General features: G+C 37.1%; 1 protein-coding gene across 1 annotated transcript in view; it reads left to right on the top strand.

Moving 5' to 3' along the window:
- LOC135113572 (probable phospholipid-transporting ATPase IA) overlaps nt 1-10,000 on the top strand; it is a 93,481-nt gene that overhangs the window by 7,100 nt on the left and 76,381 nt on the right.

Genomic DNA, 10,000 nt, shown 5'->3' with positions numbered 1-10,000 from the left:
CGGATTAAATATTAGCTTGTAGGCTCAGTTTCCGATATTTGGTAGAGTTGCTGGTGAGTTAGTGAGATTGCAGTCACAACCTGGCATGTCTAGCAAGGAACCTGTTTGTGGGAAAGAAGACAAGTACATATTGTTCCCAGCAAGCTGAGGATTTGAACCCAAGACCTCTCTCCTGCAAGCTGAATGTCTTAACTATTACACCACTGTGCTGCTACTTGTTCATGCTTCACTCACTGCCTGTAAACTGATTGCTGGTGTTGTCGCTCAAACTTTGAACAGAGCAATTGTACAGGTTGTCTCGGTTAGCTGTCAATGTGGATCTGATTTCACATCTCTTTTGTGGATCTGGAATAGGATGTATTTAATTACTGCTATTTCAAGGTGGAATGGGAGTGTGTGAGAGTGTCAGTGAAAGATGTAGCACGTCTTACTCTAGGACAGGTTGGATTTGTAGGAAGGAAGTTATGGTGGAGATATGATTCAAAGTTTATTAGAAAGTTAGTTTGAGGAGTATCTATCAAATTATGAGGAGGAATTATTTATATCATCAAAAGCATGTGAAAGTGAGGGTGAGGTATGGGTGATACAAATTTTTCTTCTTTTCAGCCACATGTAAGAAAAGTTAGGTGTCGGTAGAAGTGTAGAATGCCAATGTGTGCCATGCAGTGTGTGGTGCAGAGGGAAGCTTGAACTGAAGGATGCATGGCAGTGTTACTTTGCATGAACAACAAGTGACACACACAGCTGAGACTCCCTGAATGTGATTGCAAAAAAATAATAAATAAAATGAAAAAAGGAGGTGAATTTTACACAAGTATACCTAACACACAAAGTGTCGGAGGGCCTTTGGCAGCAATTCCCTTACGGGCAAAGTCAATTGTATGTCAAGTTTGCTGATTTTAAAAAGAAAATCAATCTTTTGACAATAAATTTTCCTCTTTCCTCTCAGTTCTTACATTTTTCAAAAGTGTTCTTAGACTTTTATTAATTATCCTTGTGTAAAAAGTACCAAAATGAAGTATTTAAAAAAATACAGTGACTATAATAAATATTTAGATCAATTTATGCTGCACAAGACTTGTGTAAAAAAATCAATGCACCTGTTTGAACACCTTTCCCAGGACTGAGGGAGAAGAAAAGGTCACCTGAACCCACAGCCACACATTCCAAGGGCCTCAGTGAACTCCTCTTGCACTGCCACTTAATTGCATGCTCCTGTGAATTAAAACTCACATGGTAATGCTGTGATGTCTTGAACTAGGCTGAAAATGTTAAATTTCCCACATATGAACTCAAACCCAGCATATCATAAACTTCCTATTGAGTTGCCTTCATTCCTCAGAGTTCAATTAAATCAGTAAATCTGGTAATATGTGAGTCGGGCTGAAAATGATGAGTTTCTAGCATGTGAACGCAAACCCAGCATATCATAAACTTGCTATTGAGTTGCTTTCATTCCTCAGAGCTCATTGGAATTGGTTTGTCATTCTCTGTGATTCCTTTGGGTGTGTACGTAACTCAGCTTTCCAGCCACGCATGCCTCAGGAGTCACTTTCCCAGTAGGGCGTAGTTTTGGGTCATCCACTGCTCAGATTGAAGTATTCAGTGGTGCTATTCTTGCTGGCACTAAATAATTAATCTTTCGGGCGCCTGTTTCAGTTTATCAGTGCTTTTGTTTTGGTTCTTTTATTGCTTTGGTTATAAGGTTTACTTGTTTGCATACTTGGTTGTCCCAAGGATGACCTTTTCTTTAATTCTTGTGGATGACTATTGTATATCTGAGGGAAAAATGATGTACGTATTTTAATTTTTCAGTGCTCTTCTTCCGGTTCTTTTATTGCTTTGGTTGAGGGCTTTCCTTATCCGTGATTCTCCTGGATTATGATAATTGCATATCTGAAGGAGAAACACAGAAAAAATGGTTTATCTGAGGGGAAAAAAAAACTATCTTTGCCCTTGGTTGCTTTGACCTTGAGACTTCCAAGAGTTGCAATAGTCTATTGGGAGGTGACACAGAGAGGTGATGTGGCAATGATAACCCTGCTTGGCCTCGTGTCCCTGGATACACTGCACTATTACCTGACCTTGCTGGATGGCTTGCAGTGCACCTGCGTGTTGCTTATGAGATGTTGCACTCACTTGCATTGTGTTGAAAGAAGTATGACATGTTTATGGATGAGTGTGATGTGTGCTCTGGTGACAGATGAATAAATGTGTGGATAAACTGGTGGTTTGAGGAAGTGAGGTAGAACACATGGACTGGCAGGTGATTAATGGGGGTGAGGTAGATGTACAGGTATTGGAAAATGGGACTGCAGTATGGTAAGGACAGTCTGGAGCACAGAAATAGATGGATTGACCTATTGATTAACATTTTGGTGCTGTAACAGTAAGCTTATGTAGCGTCACTCTGAAAGGTGTTGGATAAGAATTACAGTGGATGGATATGGGTTGAAAATTATAGATGGTGGTATTTGTGGTGGAACATTAATTTGTAAGATGAAAATTAGTGTGGATAAATGTCACTTATATCTAAAAGTGAAGGTATTTGTGGTGAGATGTGTATAAAATCAAAATTACAGTATATGGATGTGAATTAAATATATAGGTGGTGATATTAATGGTAAAGATAGTGATAATTTTGAGGGTGAAAAGAACAACCTTGACAATGACTCCCATCCCATATCAGGCCAGTAGTGACAGGGCAGGGTAAGATGTGGGAGTGTTGCATGAGTGTTACGTAAGCCTTCCTAGTGGTCGCAGTGATTGAACACAAACCCTCCATCAGGCAGAGGCTGTGTGAAGCAGCCCACATTCCTGAGTCTTTTGTGTGTGTGTGTGTGTCTGTGTGTGTGTGTGTGTGTGTGTGTGTGTGTGTGTGTGTGTGTGTGTTATCTCTTCACAACTTCCCTCTGCTTTCAGCCACAAACACTTCGTAGTATTAATGTGTGTATTGACGAATCGTGATTTACAACATTCGGTTTATGAATTTTTGAAGTCTTGAGTGGAAGTATTTTGTACTTTGTCCTAAATTGTGATTGCAGAATTTGCATTTGAAAATAAAAATTTGAAAAAAAAAGTAAAAAAAAAAAAAAATGGCTTCAAAATATTGAAAATTAATTTATTAGAGAAGTTAAAAATGTGTTATTGATCACGATTCACAAATTTTTATGAGCACATTTTAAAGACAAGCTTATCTAGTAATCACTACTCACCTGTACATATATTGCTTCACCTGCCTATGCACACAAACTGAAACACAAGCACTCATTAAACCTTCAAAGTGTATAGTGTATAGGATTAATTTAAATCTCAATAGCCAGCCAGATCCCTAAACAAAACATAACTAGGAGTAACATAATACAGAAGGTTTACCTCCCCAGTAGCACAATAGCATACCTGTATAATCATACCCATTTATCCTACCATGTACTTTCTGTAGTTCACTATGTCTTGGTGTTATAAGTCTTCCCTTGCATCTGTTCTCTCATTATATCAGTTGGTATGAATTTTGCAGGCTTGATGTATGGGTGAATGTGGAGGTTTGGGAGGCAATGAGTAATAGCCATCAACTAATGCTTCCCTAAGGTGGAGCTCCCTTGATATGCAGGAAGTATTGCAGAGGTTGTGATGATGTTAATGTTATACTAATAATGCTATGCTATGAGTAATGCTTTGACATTTTCTTTACCACAGCATATTTGTAACTTTTTCTAATCTTATTTTGTCTATGAGTCTTTTGATGAGATGCTATTTTTACTTCAGCATTCTTGTGTTATTTTCTTTCTTTGCTTCTCAGTCTAAACATGGTGCTATTTTTTTGTTACTTTTCATTTTTAAACAAGATGCTGTTTTTATTACAGTGTTCTTGTATAATTTTCTTTCTTTGCCTCTTAGTCTAAACAAAGTGCTATTTTTACTGCAGCATTCATGTATGATTTTCTCTTTATCTCTTAAGCCATTAATGAGATGCTATTTTCACTAAAGCATCTTGTGATTTACTTACTTATTTACTTTTTTATCTCTGAGTCTTATAATGAGATGCTCTTTTGTTTTCTGCATCTTGTTGCATCTGTTTTTGTTATTCTAATCTTTATCATCAGCTACTTGATACTGTATTTTCTATGTAACTGTATATTTTCCTCTCTTGATCTCCAAGTCTTTTAAACTAGATGCTCTTTTTCTTTTTTGCATCTTATTCCCAGTTTTTCTGACATGGGATGCTGCACTTTTCTGTGTCTTTTAACTTTTTCATTATTTTTCAGTACATTTTCTACTAGTTCTTTGTCTCCACAATTTTTACTCTTTCTTGCATTCTCTCATGTTCTCTTTATCTTCCCTCTGACATGGAGGGGACAAGCTACCACAGAAACATGACTTAATACGTAAACAGTTTGGGAAGAATGTTTTGCTTCACATCCCTGACAACTTTCATACACATTCCCTGAGGACTATACACCTTGATATGGAGTAAAAACACTGCCATAACTCTCTCTTAGATGATGTAAAGTTTTCTTCCCTAATGACTAGACTGCTGCAAGGACGAGAACACATAACATATAACTTTTTTAACATGAGGAACCTGTTTTACTAACCTAAGGAACCCATGTGTGTGTTAAACCTGTAGTAGAGTAGAAATAATGGCATAACGTGGGTGATGTGTGGTAAAATTTTCTTCCCAGACTGAATACTGCAATGACGATGACACTATCATTGACTTCACTAACGTAAGGAACTTGTGTGTGTTTAACTTTATTGAACTAACAGAATAATATGCTTGGAGTCAGATTTCATAAGTGAGTCTCAGCAGGGTATTTTTGCCTATTACTTGAAAGCCCAGTGTTGAGAAAAGGTCTTGGTGTTGAGGTGTGTGTGCATTAGTTTGCTGTGCTGTTAGGTTAGGCTCTGTGGTGACCTAAAGATTACTGTGGTTTTGGAAAGTGGTTTGTGGTGGTGTTTGGTCTTGGTGTTGCATTTGTTCTAGTTGTGGAAGTATTGTTTTGATGGTACAAGTGTTGAGTGTTGTGTTTATTTGAGTTGTGGAAAGATATTGGTTGTCCAGTTGTGGCCAGAAGTTATGTAACCTCATCATTTGATTCCAGTGTGTTTAGTAATCCTCCTCAATTGTAAATGCTGAGATATGTTGAGATATACTGACATCTTGTGGCTGATCCCATTAGTAGTCACTGCACCAGATCTTGTCTCCATCTTACTCTGTCTCAATATGCTGGCAGTCTGACAAAATGTACTTACAGATTCTCAGCACATCCAGTGACTTATTGAGGGAGAACACTAAGCATAATGGAAGTGAGTGTGGAGTTACCTGACAAATGATTGTGAGTGTTGAAGTAGTGTTTCATTCATTGTGGTTTTGAAAAGGTGACATTGGTGGCATCTGAACTTGTCTTGAATTTGAGCATTGCATTGTGTTCTAAATGTCTTGTTTATATTTTTGAAGGCAATGAAAACATGAATGTGAATTTAATGTTTTTCTGTTGTGTTATTTGATGCATCTTGGTAAATTACATATTGAGAGAGAGAGAGAGAGAGAGAGAGAGAGAGAGAGAGAGAGAGAGAGAGGTGCATGAGTAAGAGCCAGAGCCACACCCACAGTTGGACCGGCCCAGGGAAGGAAGGGGGGCATACATCAGCTTAATGCTCTATTACATCATCCATTCATACAGCTTGCCTTTGTTATTCAGGTCATTTCCCATCTAATTTGTTGCGTGATAAATATTTCTGCCCTTGACTGCAGCTTTTCATCCGTCCTCTCCTGGTTGTGGGGAGTGTTCATGTCCACGTGAGAAAATTGATGTCTGAAATTGGCAGCGTGTTGTGTAATCATGTTATTGACGAGTTTGGTAGTGGTGTAGTACAAGGTGGTGATGTTAGATGTGGTGATGAGTATTGATGCTTGATGGAAGTGATGGTGGTGTAATGAACAGTAAAAAATAGCAGGAGTGATGTTAGATGTGGTAATAACTATTGATGTTAGTGGTGGTGGTGGTGGTGGTTGTAGTGAAAAATAATGAATTGAGAGAAAATAGCATTGGATTATATCAGAGAATGGCTATGACTGAAAAAAATGGAGAGATATAAGTAAAGAGAGCGATGTTAGATGTGATAGTAACTACTACTGGTGATGGTGATTGTGGTGGTGGTGGTGGTGGTGGTGGTGGTGGTGGTGGTGGTGGTGTAATGAAGTTTAAAAAGTATCGAGAAAATAATAGGAAGTAATGAGTTGTTTAAGAAAAGAGTTTGAAGACACTTTTAAACTTGAATTAGCTTTTCTTTAATATTCTCTCTTTTTATGGGAGCAAATTAGAAGGTCCTTTGTAATATTCTTTATTTTCTTTCACGAGGTCAAATCTTCATTCTGTCTCCCTTGTGGATAAAAGAAATGAGAAAAAAGTAAGAATATTTTACCTTGAAACCAACTACTGCACACATTTTTGGTGGTGGCAGGTGATCACAGCATGCATTAGTGAGAATTAAGGCTGGTTACATTAGGTTAGGTAAATTACTCACTGCACGCATTACTGGCAGTGGGAAATGAGTCTGCGTCATCACAGCTGTCATTATCATCATTGTGAAGGGCTGGCTCTGTGTTTATATGAGTCAGGGTTTGTTATCAGGAAGTGTGATTGAGAACAGATAAAAAAAAAAAGTTGGAAGAAGAGTTTTTATGCTGATAGAAGACTTGGTGGAGTGTTTATCAAGTGAAATATTAGAACAGACAAGAGGAATACAAAGCTAGTCTTCCTTTTAAAGTCTGATCAAAGACAGGCAAAAAAAGTACATATTAGAAAGAAAAGATTTTATACTGAAAGGAAACTGGCATTGTTAATCTAGTGAAATATTAGAGAAGATCGACAAAAAAGTATGTACTGGAAAAGAAAAGGTTTTATGGTGAAAGAAAACTTGGATTGCTAGTCAAATGAAGTAGGAGAGAAGAAAGACAAAAAAAGTACAGGAAAGAACAGATTCTATGTTGAAAGAAAATCAGCAATGTTAGTCATTTGAAGTATAATAAAAGAAAGCCAAAAAAGCACTGTAAAGAAAAGATTTTATACTGAAAGAAAACTGGCAATGTTACTCAAATGAAGTATAATAAAAGAAAGACAAAAAGAAGTACTTAAAGAAAACATTTTATACAGAAAGAAAATCAACACTGTTAATCCAATAAAGCATGAAAGAAGAGACAAAAAAAAAGAAAAAATACTGCAACAACAACATTTTATGCTGAAAGAACCAGCAATGTTAATCCACTGAAGTGTAATAAAGGAAAGACAAAAAAGTACTGCAGAGAAAAGATATTATGCCAAAAAAAAACCCAACAATGTTAATCCAATGAAATATGAGAGAGGAAAGACAAGAGTAATGCAAAAAAGTTGGTTTATGTGCCTCGGGAAAAGCCAGGACTGAATGTGTTGCCTTGTGGAATGTTCTCTGTGTGCCAATTATATAGATTATCCCTTGCGGTGACAAATCACAGGAAGGAAAAGGAGGAGGAGGAGGAGGAGGAGGAAGTGTTTATCCCTCGAGTAACAAATGACAGGCAGTGGTGGAGGGAGGCAGAGAGGGGAGGGACAGGCAGGTGCATATCCATCAGTGTAATTTGCCCTGCTGGTGTTGTATGCTGTGTCTTTTGCCAGCTCTCAGGGGTTCTCTTACTCAGTGCTTTGTGGCACTGGCTGATCTTAAGAGGATTGTACTGATCACTTTTTTTTTTTTTTTTTTTTTTTTTTTTTTTGTGTGTGTGTGTGTGTGTGTGTGTGTGTGTGTGTGTGTGTGTGAGAGAGAGAGAGTGTGTGGTGCTTTGTCTGTTGTCTGGGCTGCCATGTGTGGGATTGTTGCCCTGGTGTATAGATAGATAGATAGATAGATGGCCTTGATATGGAAGTATGGTATGCAATTTAATTTTAGTCAATAACTTAAACAGGAGTGATAGAAAAAAATTGCTATGGAAATCATGTTTTTTTTTTTATGCACTACTTGATATTGAAGTGCAGCTGTGAATATCTTGCTTTCAACCAATGAGTTAAAGGATGTTCTGTGAGTACTGCAGTCTGGTAGGAAGATGCAAGCTACTGTACATACAAGTTATTCTTCCTTACTTAGTACATGGAAGAGTGTGGACAAATCCCTTTAGGTGCTGAGCTAAATGAGGAAGGCCCAGTAGTGGCACTCCAGACAGGATGAGAAAAGAAAGAAAGAAAGAAAGGAAGAATAGAAGAAAAAATGAAAAAAAGCCTTATTTGTCACCTGTTATTTTCATTTATTATTTATCTATTCATTTACTTTTTATCATATGCTTAAAATAGTAAAATAGCTGGTGAACATTACTGGCAGTGAGCTAAATAAGAGAAGAACTTTAAGAGGGGTGCAGACAGGCAGGAAATCACAAGCTCCCTTACTTGTCACCTGCTTGTTGTCCTTGAAATGACAGAAGACCAGGTAAATATTGACACCAGTGAGCTAAACAAGAGAGGAATTCAAAGAGTGGTGCAGGCAGCCAGGCAAACACAAACTGCCTTTCTTGTCACCTGTTTTTTGCTTGGAAGTAGGTGAGCATTACTTGTGGTGAGCTAAATAAGTGAAGACCTACAAGAGTGGTGCAGACAGCCGAGGAAACGCAAATGGCAGCAAAACGTCACAAACTATTTACAGTCTGTCCGTCACCAAGAATGCAAACTGTGGTGGTGGTGGTCTGTCAAACTTAGGAAGGGATGAGTAGGAGTTTTATTTTATTTATTTATTCTTTATCTGTGCACTCAAACTAAAGAATAAAATGAATGGGACTTGTATTTCTCCTTTTTTTTATTAATGTTTGCAGAACCTAATAGAGTAAGGAAAATGTAACTGAAAGGAAAACAAATGGTAGATCCATGTATATTTATTTATTTATTTATTTTTTTTCACTTTCTATGGGAGTCTGATAGAGTAAGAAAAAAAATTGAGTGAAAAAAAAAAGTAAGAACTGACCATGTATGGTTTCTTTTTTACATTTATAGAAAAAAGCATAAGATAAAATAAGTTTGAGTAAAAAAAGAACCAAGGCTGCATTTTTGTCAACATTTATAGAAGAAATCCAATAATTAAAGAAAGAAATGTAAAAAGAACCAGAACAGAACTGAAAAAAAAAAGAATCCTCATTTTCATCTTACATTTATACAGAAACTTGACAAACTAGGCAGAAAAATAAGTACAAAAAACAAAGTGTCAAAGCAGAAGGACATCAGTATTCTCTAATAATAAACATAACGGCCGTGCCAAACCAAACACGGCAGGTGGCAGGGAGTAACACGTGACTGAGACATTCAAAGGACCTGCCCTCTTACCTGGCCACCACCTGCTGCTGCTCCTCACTTGGAACACCTGATGTGGGGTAGGAGAAGTTTGTGTTATCAAGTCGCCTTAATCAGAAACATAGACTAGGATTAGTAGAGCGCAGAATACCCTCTAAAAAAAGAGGTGTCGTTTCAAATATTCTTCCTGTGCCTTCATAATTTTATCTGACTTTTTAATATGTCCTTGAGTAGTTTGAATTAATTTTATTTGCCTGCTTTAATTGGAAACAGATTTGGATGAGGAAAATAGCAGAGAGGTTCTAAAAAATGTACCTCTGTAAATATTCCATCACCTGTGCCTTTGTAAACTATATCTTTTATTTTTTTACATGTTATTGACTCATTTAGGTTCATGTTAGCTTGTTGCTTTAATTGGGAACATGGATTTGAATAATTAGAGCATCCGGAAGCTTGGTAAAGGTACCTCTGTAAGCATTTCATCACTTGTGCCATCGTAAACTATACCTTTCGCTTTTTTATGTGTTATTGACTCATTTAGGTTCATGTTAGCTTGCTGCTTTAATTGGGAACATAGATTTGGATAAGTAGAGCATCCGGAAGCTTAAAAAAAGTTAACACTCAATATTTCATCACCTGTGCTTGCATAAACTGTATTTTTCACTTTTTAACATCAAGCTATTTAAGTTTTA

The sequence above is a fragment of the Scylla paramamosain genome, chromosome 26 (genome assembly GCF_035594125.1).
Source record: "Scylla paramamosain isolate STU-SP2022 chromosome 26, ASM3559412v1, whole genome shotgun sequence".
NCBI lineage: Eukaryota > Metazoa > Arthropoda > Malacostraca > Decapoda > Portunidae > Scylla > Scylla paramamosain.
The sequence above is the reverse complement of the archived record's forward strand: the minus strand, read 5'-3'. Positions and strand labels throughout refer to the sequence as shown.